The following is a 13,896-nucleotide window of genomic DNA, read 5'->3' on the forward strand; positions in this document are numbered from 1 at the left end:
TATTTGCAACTCTTTCTGGTCTAGAGAGTGTCTATTTCTCAGAATAAAAGAGACAAATATGTTCATTGGTGTAATGGCGAGGTGGTATATAATTAATCTATCCTACAGTAACAAGCTTAGCGTCTCCTGAAAACTGTACTTATTTTCTTAGAAAATGCCATCTTCTAATGCATTTGTTTTGCCTTGCAAGTCCATATTTATGAAGGAAAAGGTACACAAATTGGTTCTGTAAATCAGTATTTTTACATGGCGTCACTTCTCTTTGTGTCCTGGAAAAACCTGCATGATACCAATATTTCAAAGCTTTTGATACCAGAGGATAATTTGTTTCCTTAAAATGGATGCAGGAATTCCCTTTTTTTTTCCCTAAATAATATAAAATTTTTAAAAACCCCTTGTGTTAGCCTGAAAAAACAAGGAATGCTAAGCATTAAAAACAAACCCACATTTGGTATACTGTGTTCTCTTATTCAAAGCAGAAGACATAAATGATAATGTAAAAATTCAATATCTTGATTTGAAAGGCATTTCTTAAATAAAATTAGAAAAAATGAAAGAGGAAAGTGGGGGTTTTTGTAGGGGAAAAAAAAACAGTGAAGTAACGGAAACTGAAACCAGAACCTTTAAAAAGATACAATAAAAATATCTCGTTCAGAAATGTGGATGTCCTGATGGAAAGTTGCTGCAAGATTTTGTATGAAAAATGTTTTGTGTTCAAGATCTTGTAATTCATCCCTCTTTTGTTGTCTTGCTGAAGGTAGTCTAAGCACTATCATTTGAGCATAAGTCAGTGTGAGTCTGCATTGTGATTTTTTTTCCAGACATTTTGAAGACATCTGTTGATTTTCTGAGCCACAAGACTGCTGAATCACTTCAACAACTGTACGTTATGTTTCAAAAGCATGTAAAAAAAAAAAAAATACAGTTCCTCACACAGAAGAGGCAGAGATTTGGTTCCACAGTGGAGCGCTGGAAAAAGAACACAAAGGTGGGATGTATGTAAGATGATACCCTCATCCTTTCATGGGGGATAATTTGTAGCCAATTTATGAAGTTGATACACAATTTGAGGAAACGAGCATCCCACCCATTTTTCTTTGTGTGCTCCATGGAATTCACATCCTTCCATTTTTGGGTTGGTTTTTTTTTTTGTTTCCTTGAATTGTGCCTCATAACATCAGGCATGATGTTGCATGGAAATATCTGAGTAGTTCAGAAGAGAGATTCATAATTCATGGTAACCCTTAATGAAATGCAAAGCTAAAGAAAACTGCATTTAGTTTAGTACATCTGAAACAAAGTGAGAATTATTATTGCCTCTAGTCTTTGCTGTCACGATATTTAAAGATATTCTAGTGCAGAGGAAACGTATCTTCACATGGGAGCCTACTTTTATCATTGTTTTGGCGAGTGGAATGTGTCATTCACTCTTTTTTACCTCCTGACCGTGAGATATAGGACCTGGCTGACCATCTCTCAGCCAGGGCTGCTACATGGTTTGACAGGCAACCCTAAGAGCCACTGCCTGTTACCACCTTACCCCTTTGATCTGGACAAAGAAGATATGCTCTTCGCATATTCTCTTTCTAATTCCTCCCTGTTTTCCTGATAACAGCAAGGAAATACCAGATCCAGTCTTCTTTCTCCTTCCTACCACGCCAGAGCTGTGCCACGGTAGCAGTTTGGGTTGCTCCAAACCAGCTGGCAAAGAAAAGCATCCATATGACAGCCGCGCGGGATGGCGAGGGGGAGGTGGGGACTGGAGAGGACCACACTCTCCAGGGTAGCTGCGTTTGGGCAAGCTGCAATCTGGCCCTCAGCGTGCACATGTCTGCCGCTAGGATCTGATGGCATCGCTGCCAGGGGAGAGCCCGCAGGAGGGCAGAAAGTGCTGGGGGCCATGTCCTCAGCTGCTGCTCTGCTCCAGCTCCAGCGGGACAATGAAAGCTGGTCCTACTTTCACTGGGTGAGGAACTCAGCCTGAAGGCTAACTGCATGAATTTTTCCCTAATCCAGTTTATCAGAGGGTAAAAATAGCCTCTCCCCACAGACAAACATCCTGCGAAGGCTGAGCACTTGCTTCTCCAGAGCACAACCTCCCCTCCTGGAGCCTTTCCTTTGCCTCCTCGGGCTGCGTGGTGCACTATGGCATGCAGCTTCATGCTACTCAGCTGTGGTTTTCCTACTCCAAACTCCCATAGAGAGAGGTCACGCTGGCTGCCCACCTCCCTGCAGAAGACACTGCATGCTGCCTCACCCTCCCTGAGGGCTGGGGGTGGGGGGTTATCCAGGTGCTATAGCCCAAACAACAGCTTGTGGGGCGGCTGGAGTAAAATGCTGCCTGTCCAGCCTGTCAAGGGACTCTCTTTTACACATTTGGTCCTGAATGGGGAATAGATGCTCATCGAAATGACAAAAGAGGTGCTATCCTATTGCCTTCTGCAGATGGGAAACCGACTTGCATTGGCCATATTGCTTTTGAGCAATTCCCCTAGTTCATCCGCATACAAATATCTGCCTCATGAGCTGCCCTGTTCCTGTGGGCTGCTCATTTGGGACACTTCACAAATCTGTCTGGTGGAGATGTATTGGATACATCTGGCTTGCTCATATTTCTCAAGCTGAGAAAAGGACTTCTTTATTTGTGACTGTTCCCTCTGTTTGTGTGGCACCATATTGGTTACCCAAGAAGGGATGCCTGCCCTGCTCCAAAATGGGGGAGATTATCCGTGTGCAGCTTGAAAATGGAGCTGTGTCACAGCACCTGTTCAATCCTGTTACAAAGAAAGCTGGGGTGGCAGGAGTGGACACAGAGCAGAGTGCATAAGGTGCGGGTTTATCTTAAGTGAAATCTAAAACATACTAATAGAAATAAATGCTTTCGACACAGAGCAGTAGCGAGGATGGGAGAACAAGTTTTCCAAGCAAATTGCAAAAGTTCAGGAAATTCTTGGCTCAATGTTTGTTCCAAGTGATATAAAGGAGAAGGGAGAGACTGTCCCACATAAATCATATTTTTAAGAATTTCCCAATATTGCTTCCTGTCTTTGTGCTTGGGCAGCAGATTATATACAAACAAATTTGCTTTATCTTTTGGGAAGAAAGTGTCTGCTATACCATTTGCTGGCTCTTGTTCGTTCATTCATTCAAAAACAGCAGGAAAAGGGCCTTTGTATTGACAACAGTCAAGGTCGGGGATTTTTGTTTTTCATGTTGGCTGCCAGTAGCTTTACTTCTCTGCCTACTATTTCCAAGGATAGCAGTCTAATTGCTGGCTTACAGGGAGATATTTCACAGATACAGGTTAGCTGCAGTGAGCACAGAACGGTGAGAGATTTCAGGATAAAATTAAATGTCTTGTGTTGTCTCAGCCCCTATTCATACCAATCTCCAATTAAGTTAATCAAGCCTACTAAAAGCTTGCCAAATTTCTATCTTGATATTGCAAGAATTCACCATAACAAGAATTTACTTTCAAGGCAAACAATCAAAAATGCAAACCAATATCGTGATTTTATTAAAAAAAAAAAAAAAGAGAGAACTAATGTTCTGCAAATTATTATTGACATGTCTGGAACATTTATCAAGCCATAATACCTTGACATTGTACAATCAATTGCTCTGTCTCATTCACAGTCAAACTACTATATTTTTAAAGCCTCAAGTTAATGGCTACATGAAAGAAAAATAAATCATTAGCCAAAATATCTATACTATAAAGTGTTGGTATGGAAGTATGAGGGTTTATTTTTGAGTTAATTTTTCTGGCAACAGTCTGTTTTGGTGGCAGGCTGGCACTGCAGGGATAGGAAGGTAGTATTGTAGTTTATTCCCTGGTCTGCAGAACCAAGCCCCCATAAGAGTGTACAACTTTACTCATACATCCACCAACAATGTCCATTTAAGGTGCACATTAGCAGTCTGACAGAGAGATATTTCACCTTTTTTTCACCTTTTGATGTAATTCTCAAGATTTTATGAACGTATCAATTAGAGATTTCCGGTAATGGAAATCAGGTTTCAAACTCTGGAGAAGTACAATAAATCACTAACCATATGGGCTTTTGTCATTAAAAGAAAGCTGTAATAAGACAAAAGCTGAAGTAAGTTAAAACAGCTGAACAGTGATCTGAGGCGGCCTTATGCAAAACCCCACTACCTTGGCTTGTTCACAGGCAGCTTCTTTGGAAGGCCCAAAGAAAACCTTTCTTCGACTCTGTCGGAAAGAAAGCGAAGAAATAAAACCATCTCAGTGCTGCTTTTCATGCTCCGCTTACTTTGTTTTCACATGAGATCCTGCGCTCTACCTTTGTTTTTTCTCCCCTTGCTTTTTAGAGGGCTCCTTGTGCCGAACAATGGAGAGTCCCAACAACAACAGGCGGTTGCTCCAAGGCCTAGCTGTTCAGCGGGATTCACTCCAAGAAACCGAGAGGGGTGTGTTGAGCCTTTTTTTTCCGTCACCGGCCTTTACAGTTAGCAGGCCAGATGGCACGAGATGGGCACACACAAAAAAAAAAAGAAAAAAAAAAGAAAAAAAGAAAGAAAAAAAGAAATTACGACAATAAATAATACCTCGACTTGCAACGTGGACGAGAGCTCGGTTACTTCCACTTCATCACACTGTTTGGAAGTGCCTTTGATGTATAAAAGCACCCCCTAAGATAATGAAATGCGGTGGCAGCTGGCTAATGGCTGGGAAAGTGCAAACCCTGCATTGAACTCTTCCCACCAGGCTATTCAGCACCCAGGCAATGTCAGTCTCAAGGAGACAAGGAGACCGGGAAGAAATGGAGGCTTGTTGCTGCGCAGCCTTTGGGCTTCTGGGCAGGCTGCTGTAGGTGGGGTATTATTTGCCTTTCTGAATAGAAGTGATGTGCCCGAGGCAAAGGGAATGTTTTTACTGTCTTAACACATTAACCTTGCAGACTCTGTCCTAGAAATGTTAAATGAAGCCACAGGGTCATGCTGCTTGAAGAGACACTGCTCTTGGGTAAACTTTAAAGCAAGCTATATTTTTTTTTACTACAATCCCCATCAGTCATGCAATCAGGGTTAGTTTCCTTTCAGGGAGGACTAGTTCGTGGCTTGGCTCCATGAGAAATAAAAAAATAAACACATCCAGACTTTCCTCTCAGCTGCTCCAGGCCTAAATGTGGGGCAGGGTAAATGACAAAGATCCAAATTTGACAGCGGACACGGACAAATATGAAACCCCTATTTGTTCAGGAGCTTTGAAACAGTAGGGGATTTATTCCTCGAACACAAAGAAAAGTTTCTGGTCTCTCCGTTAAATGATCTTGTGTTAATAATGTTATAATGGGGTTTGACCCTGCAAATACTTGATTAGACGTGCACTTATCTTCATGCACGTCATTAGTTCTGCTAAACCTCAGTGACACGGTTTGTCACCAGAAAGTTCAGAATATGCACAGACTTTGCAGGTTTGGAACACGCCGCTGTCAAATGCAGCAACAGCCTGCCTCAGCAGAGGAGGTGCCACGAGAGATTTGAAATGGGGTTTCATTAGAGAAATAGTAGGTAGTGAAAGTCATCTTACCAGAATAAATATTTTTGCAGAAATAGACATCAGCTCTGTTTTTTATTATTTAGCAGAATAATGATTTATTTTTTTTTGATAGTTAAATTCTAAAATATTGAGGCACAGTTATAAAATTCAACTTGCCAATTGTCGAGATGCAAGGGCTGGCTTATTCTGAAATATTACTGTGCTGGCTATTATGATCTTGCAGGCAAGGACGGAGCCATATATGAGCAAATGGTCTTGTGACACTTTTATCCCCAGAATGAAGGTCCGTGATTGCCTGAGCGATGTGGTAACCTCCAAATCTCATTAATTCATGGAGGGGGAGGGAGATTAAAAAAGAGACATTTTGCATACTTTGTCTCAAATAAGTACCCAGAGCCATACTCAGGGCAAAGTTGCTGAATTCCAGTGAGTATTTTCATTGACTGTATGCCAAAGGTGTATTGATTACTGTCGCTTAGGCTATTGTGTGCCGTATCCCACAGTACAGCTCTCATACATTTCCTAAGAGTAAGCATTTGCTAACGTCACCAAAATGTTCAGTACCAAGTGGGAATAGCTCTATTTAGTACCATGATTATGGCAGGAAACTTCTGGTCTGCTCCTTATGATCCCTCATCATGGCAATGATTAGGTGCTTTTTAGGAAAAGTCCTTTTGTTTCATTAGCCTGACATTCACTAAGAAATCCCAGCCCGGCTGGGTATATTGGCTCAATCACTCAGCCTTCCACCATTCCTTCTGCAGACCTTGTTTTCTAAATCTGGTTTTGAGAGCTGTTCGCTTGACAGACTGCTTCACAGACTTACGATTGTTTGTTTCTGGCTCTTTTTGATTGCTCTGCTAATCTCTAGACTTTGGCCTTGAGGCTATTATTTATATTGTACTTTTATTGGTGTTTGTTATTTGAAACTTTGTTTTCGGTAGATTTGCGGCCCCTTTCTAAACTGCTTTTCTGATTAAATTGTGTCGAAGAGGTTGGGTGGATTGCTTTACCTTCCCCCCCCCGCCCCCCCCCCCTTGTTTGTCCTCCTCCTAATCGTTCAGTTGAGAACTCACCTGCCTTTTTTTTCCTTCCCTGCATGCCTGTGTGATTTGTTCTCAGATTAGAAGGGGCAGCCACGCAGCTTTTACTTTTATTAGTTCTTCGCAATGGGTCAGGCAAAATATTAGCCACACATGTATTGCTCTCCCAAAACCTCAAGTGAATTACAATAAAACTCTTTTCCCTCACTGTTTAGAAAAAATATTTTGATTTGTCTACTGTCATTTAGGGGTTTTTTTGTGTGTGCATCAAGATGTATCTGCTACAAGCATAGAATATGAGCTGATGTATCAGAACATATGAGGCTAGCCTGACTTTTTCAACAATTTTTCTAAACCTATTCTTGCAAGAGGTCAGAGTATGAAATTCAAATCCAAATTTACACCTGCAATGCCGGGATCTCAGTGGGATAAATGTATCCATCCATCCAGTATTTGCCAAGCATACGGCTTTCCAAGTCATGGTGGTTCATCACTTTCTGATTCTCTGAGTTTTATCTAAAGCAAAATGTAGTTTGGTCTTTTTTTAGATGTGTCCATAAAGTGTGTTCTGTCTTGATTTGGGTGATTTACAAAAGTCTGCTGTTTCTCAGTTACTGATCATTCTGGCTGTTTACATTTACTGCTGCTTGTGTGGTCAATGCCCTACCCTCAAGGGAGACCCAGCTCTCCATCAATACACTTATAATAATCTCCAAAGTGAGACTTTCTTCCTACTAATACTTTTCAAAAATGTGTTTTCTTTTTCTTTTGGGTTCAGAAGTAGGTGAGGAGGAGGGAAAAGCAGTGGAATATTCCATAGATTACACTAAGCTCCCCAAAAGACCAATTATCCATGCCAAGTTTCAGTTCTTTTATGAATTTTAGGTTATTACATTTCAACTTCCAAACTTGAGGCTCCAAGACCTTGGCTGAGCAAGAAGCTGAATGGCCACAATGACAGCAAAAGCCAAGAGTATCTGGAAGCACTTCAGTTTCTCAGGAATCAGACAGGATACTCAGAAGAGGAGCTTCAATGGAGACTTAAGTGCAGAGAACACTGCTGACAGTAAATGCTTAAGTGCCTAATAGTTGGGATCCCAAATCAGCTGATGCACAATTAGTGGGTTATTTTGAAAGCATAGCTCTTGGCAAAGAATTATAACAGTGTAATATGATAGCCAAAACTGAATTTGCCCATGCCCAAGTCTGTGTGTCTACATAATTTGTGCTGAGGCTGATAAAGAAGATAGACAAACTGTTTTTCTCGTTTACCACTGCAATTTCTTTGAATCCTGTGTTGAATGGTTATGTACCACCTCATAGGATCCCCTGGTTACCGAATTTTGTTTCTCAAATTATGACATGTCTTATAACTGACAGTAGAAGTCTGTGATGATAGAGATGTGTTCATCTCTTGAGCAATCCCATTCCTGATACATGAAACCTGGTTACGATTTCTCTCACTTGTTCACATTTCTGCTACCAGCAGTGGTTTTGCTTTGCTCCTTCCTTTTGAGCTGAACACTTAGGTTGTTACCTGAGCTCTATGCTGGCTCTTTTAACCTAATTTCTGTCCAGTTCTACAGAAGTATTTGCCTCACATTTTTCAGAGGTCCATTAGCATTCATCATTTTCCTGACTCATGCTTTCTAACTCCTGCCTGAATGGTTTTCTGGGTTGGTTTCCATTGCTCATACTTAGTGAATTTTTGGCCATTTTCAGTTTGCATTTTTATCAGTCCTCTCAACCATTCATCTTTAGCTTTTATAATGTGTTAAGCGATTCTTTTGACAAATTGGGTTACTGAAGTGACACACAGGATGTGCTCCCACTGCTTTTTCAGGACAATGTGGTTGGGTCATGGGTTCTAGAGGTCCTCTTACTGAAACACTCTGTGCTTTCTGGACTGCAGCCTGAGCTCATTCCAAGCTCAATTTCATTCCTCTGCAGGTTCTACTACTGCAGTGTTTTTTTGAACCACTGAAGCTGTTATATTAGTAATTGGATTATAAGCATAGTGAATTGTTTGATCCTTCATGTGCTTTTGATGCTAAATCTGCTTTAGAATTTCATTTGTTTTAAAATGAGCACCTTAAATAAAGTTAGTTTCCTAAGGTACACAGAGATTTGCTTCAGTGTATCAGGCCTTATTCCCTACCTTCATTTTGAGTTCTGCCTCTCAGCCAGAGTCTGTCAGGGGTGCACGGCATTTGATAGATATTTTCTTTCTCTCAGGAGTGAGATTCAACATCTGCTGTAGGACTGACTTCAAAGGGTTTCTCCCAGTGCAACCTCTGTGGAAATTTAGCCTACTTACACCAGAAAAATCTGTGAGTGACTGTATTACAGTGTCTTATCTCCTCGAGTCCACAAAGCATTTAATAATCTTCTTCAAAACTGTTGTGTTTAGGTGATTCATTTCCAAAGCAAAAAGTCAGGAAAACATAATTTCTAGAGTCCAGTAAAAGAAAACCCAGGATGTTTTCTCGATTTTTTTTTTTAATCTTCTTGAATGCCTTTTTCACCAGTGTGGTTATGTACCTTTGTGCCACCATGTCAAAGTTTCTCCTGGAAATACATGGTAATTGCCTTTGAGCTGCAAGCGCTCCAGAGCAGACCTGCCCTCTCCAGGAAGTCTTTATGGGTATTTCAATTGCTCTGATCCACTCAGAATTGATTGCTGGAAATCTTTGGACTTGGCGTCAGAAGGAATAGGAATGGCTGGAAAGATCCTCTGCACTACAAGAAACTCCAAGCAGAATTCTTTGAGAGGACTTATTACCACAAAAAATGCAGGCACTCTCAAAGTGAGAACAAAGTAAAACTACCAGCTGTCAGCTAGAAGAAGGAAGAAAGGAGGAAAGAGATGACAAAACTTAGGGTGTAGTTGATAATTAATCTGTAAGGCGCTGCAGACTGCACTTAGCCTTTGTAGTATCTAGGGAGAAAAAGATGTCATCCACAGTCACACATACTCCACGGTGTTTCCATCAGAAGGTTGTTTAGGCCTTAACTCTTCAAAGATTTGTGCATGTATTTAATCTTACTGATTTTTCAAATGGTAAAATGAAGCATGTAGGTCAATTTTTGCAGGAACAAGATGTGCACTTTTTTTTTTTCCCAAAGTGCATGTCAGCCAAACTAAACTGCAACAAAAAAATCAGGGAATGTTTCCAAACCATTGTGTGCAGACTGGCTTGGAGGGGTTCCTGAACTGCAGCACTCTCAGATTTCTCTGATACGCTTGAGTATCAGAGGCGCAATGGACACACATGATTTTATTTATCTCAACAAACAGTTGAGTGAGCTAAATTTCCATTTTCCAGAAAAAAACCCACCAACTTACTTGTGACAAAACACAAAAAACACACTTTTTTTTTTTTGTGGGGGAGGGAAGGAGGGAAGAAATCTTGTAAAAATCTGTTTCGATTAAGAAACCAAAACATTTTATTAGGAGGCAGGTGGAAGAGGGATGATCGTTTTGGTGGTGTAGGACAGGTTTTCTGGGCCCACAAGGATCTTTCTGTGGAAATATGCCTATACAAAATTTTCAAAAATGGCTATATGCCTTGGATAGAATATTTCTGGAGAAAAAAACTTTAAAGACAAAATAGTTAAGTTTCTTCTGAAAGCCACTCTCAAGAGAAAAGACGTTTTTCTTAATAAATGGGTAAAAGCTCTCAACCCCTCAATGACTTAATTTGGGAACACTTTTGCACCTCTACAGCTCTGAAATGATGTTCTGAAACCTGTCAAGGTTTTTTATTTTTAAGAAATTTTCTTTTTGCCTTCTCTTTTGGACAAATTGTCTGATGTTGGCCAAACTGAACATTTTTTAAAAAATCTCTTCCTACGTGCCTTTCTGAGACTTGTTACAGTTTGGAAGCTGAATTCTCAGAAAATGGGAAAAAGAGACAAAATAAAAGGAGAAAAAATATAAAAGAAGATAAGGGAGAAAACTGAGAGAAGAAAAATGAATTTGTCATTTGCAGACATATGCTAGCTCCAGGGTGACTTGCCCAAATCAGGACTTTCTCTGGTGCTGCTTTTCCCTGTTGAAAGATGCTGCCTGGGTGCCAGGACCCTGTGTAGAAGGTAAGAGCACCGCTTGTGGCTGCTCAGCTGTGTGGGAGAAGAGTGAATTTGTCGTGTCTGATAAGTGATTCAAACCTGATGGAGATAGAGGTTTGCACAGTAAGATAAGGATCATGAAGGATGAGCTGGAAATTCTTAGTGGTGGAAAGAGGGCACAAACATGGGGGTCTTGGAGAGTGAGGCTAAAATAGAAGCCATGGGGAAACCTAAGAAATTGATAGGGAAAACAGGATTGGAATGAAGGGTATTAGCATGAAAATTGTTGGGAAGATTGTGAGTAGGGTAGGAGGGAATGTCTGGGCTTTGCATAAGGAAACTGAACAAGAATGCATGGCCTTCTCCCATGCATGCCCTTATCCACACAGCCTGTAATGAAATGCTGGTTTCCTCACTGGCTGCAAACATCTGTAAAATTTGCTGCCAGATTGTGTGCCCATTCTTCTTTGGTTTAATCAGCCTTCAAAAAGAAAGCATGAAATAGAATTTCAAATAGCTGCATGCTGAGTCTGCTGCACGCACTGAGGCAGGGTGGGAGAGGGTGGGGAAGAAAACTGTGGTTACGAAATCAAGACTATACCTGAGTGCGTTCACATAAGCGGGCTGGATTGATGTTGCCCAAGAAGCTTTCATTCTGGCATTTTGAACCTTTTGAATGCTGACTCTGCAACTTCAGTGCAGCTTTAGTGCACTTTAACTGTGTGTGAACAGAAAACAGTAGAGATGTGGCACAATAGACCATATGGCTGTCCAGAATTAATTATCTACAGACCTAGCTCATGATTGGGGGAGGCTCTGCAGTATACCTCTTTCTTTCAACTCTTGTTATTTCATGTATTCATTTAATTTAACAACAAGAAACTGAAAACATTGCATGGTGGAGTGAGGAAAGACAGAATTTTAATACCATTTGACTGTTTGCCAAAGTTTTTTGCAAGTGTTCCTGTTAGGACATATTACTACATACTATGTACAGCATATTTATATTCTCACAACATGTTTAAACTTCTCAGTTGTAAATTTCTTGTATGTTTAGAACTGCCTGGGAAAGCAAATCTGCACAACCTGCCCTTGTCCTTCTTCCTTGGCAAGGTCGATGTACCTTTTGGGATCTTGAAGACAAGGTCAGAGCTCCATAGCAGACTGCAAACGAGTGTGTTTACAGGGGAACAGCAGAAATTTGGAGAGGAAAACTGAAGGATTTATGTGAGATGAAAAGATAGGAAAGCGATAGCAAGAGATCAAAGTATGTTGATTCAGTTGTATAATTTGGCCTCAAGATTATTAAACACAGGTTACAGTTCACCAGGGGAATTTTTTTCTGCTAGACAGTTCTCCTCCCAGCCAGAGAGGAGGGAAGGGGGATGGTAAAAGGAAACAGTTCTGAGATCTACCCTGTTGTTTTTGTTTCTACCCAGCTGAAGCAGAGCTGGAGTGGGGAGTGCTTGGAACATAGCTGTGTGACATATTCCTTTCCCTGCCTGTCTTTTTAAAATTCTTTTTCCTGCTCCTTTTGAAGGGCTTACTGTAATGCTATTAAATATGAGTGTTTAAGGGGTTTTATATTATAACATATTTAATGCTATTAAATATGAGTATACAACGGCGTTTAGATGTTTTCATCAGACATAAGACAAGTTCTTGAAGATGCTTGACTTCACAGAAAAATTGCAAAAAGTGTAAATGGGGATACTTGTATAATCCATGGGGATACTTTTATGATCCTTTATGGTTTTTGTGCCAGAAGTATTTGAACAGTGAAACTGCAGACGATCACAAATGCCAGTAGGAATTCACTGCATTGTTTTTTCCTCAACAAGTTCCTACATGCATCTATTGCCATGGAATGAAGATTTCCTCCTTGTGTTGTTGCCCAGGAATGAAAAAAGTACTAAAAAAACCCAAAAAACAAAACCCAAGCAAAAAACGTCCCAAAAACAACAAAAGGAAATAAATTGTCCAGAGGGAGACCGGGAGACTGGTGCATACTTTCTTAAATCTCTGTTCCCACTGAAGTCTCTGGGAAATTTTTAAGATTTAAAGCATGGCCAGGATTTCTCCACTGATGATGAAAAATTTGCCTTCTAATTTATTGGAAACTTAGTTTTATTCTTTGCTTTCTCTCATCAAGGGGTTTCTAGAACAACTTTGTGCTGCAACACCATCCAACACTTATGATGTGGACCCGTGGGGCCTGATGGTGTATTGTCCTGTAGCTATTTTCAGCAGTTGCAGATGGGTAAGGAATATAGCCTTAAGAGAATGAAGGTGTGCTACAGGAATTGACCCTGCATGAACTGTTAACAACGAGCACAAAGCACCAGGGAATTCAGCAGTGTTGTTCTCATAAGGAGCACTTCTTCCCTTGCCAAGATATTGCCTGTTCTCTTGGAGCATCACTACACTGCAGATTTCACCCGATGTCATTGTTCAAACAACACGCGTAAATAATAGATGTTTTTGTTCATTGGCCCAAATCTGAACAGCTAAGGGGGAGTGTGAGGGAGAGAGGAGTCTGATTCAAGAGAAACTCTTCAAATTTTCAGCTAAATTCAAGCCCCTTTCATTAAATCTGTGGGATCTTCAACACTTTTTTCGTTGTCAGATGGATTGTTTCAAAGCAAAAAAATGCTATTTTGAAATGAAAAGTTAAAAAATTATTTAGGAAAATATTGAAATAAACATTTTTACCTCTTCCAAACAAAGCTTTCAATTTTAAAAATGTCACCATGGAAATGTTAGTATTGATACTAGGGGTTGCCCCAACCCACGCCTAGGACTTTGCGCTTGGCCCTATTGAATCTCATAAGGTATCATTCTTCCTGCAATAATGGAAAGCCCCTCAAGTGTTTACCATGCCTGCTACTGCTTGCTGTATTGATTACACATGCTAATATGATTTCCTGTAAGAGGAGATGAATATATTAGTTCTGCAGTGAAACCAGGGAAAAAAAAAAAAAACAACCACCAGGCCTGACTAGTGCTTTTAAAGAGAGTGATCTCAATGGAAAATGTTAAATTGGTTCCACAGTAGAAGCATTAGATGTAAAATCTTACCCTAGCATAGGCTCCTGACTTTCTCTTTGGTTTTCTGGCCAGCAACGGATGTTGTTTCTGCCACCTGTTTGAAGACAATTGTGCAACTGGGACCATGGAATGATGTCCAGTTGCCTTTTTTAGAATATGAATAGGGCTTTTGAATTTGGCTGTGCTGAGCAGTTTGGGGCTGAATCA

The sequence above is a fragment of the Gallinula chloropus genome (genome assembly GCF_964237585.1).
Source record: "Gallinula chloropus genome assembly, chromosome: 1".
NCBI classification, from domain to species: Eukaryota; Metazoa; Chordata; class Aves; order Gruiformes; family Rallidae; genus Gallinula; species Gallinula chloropus.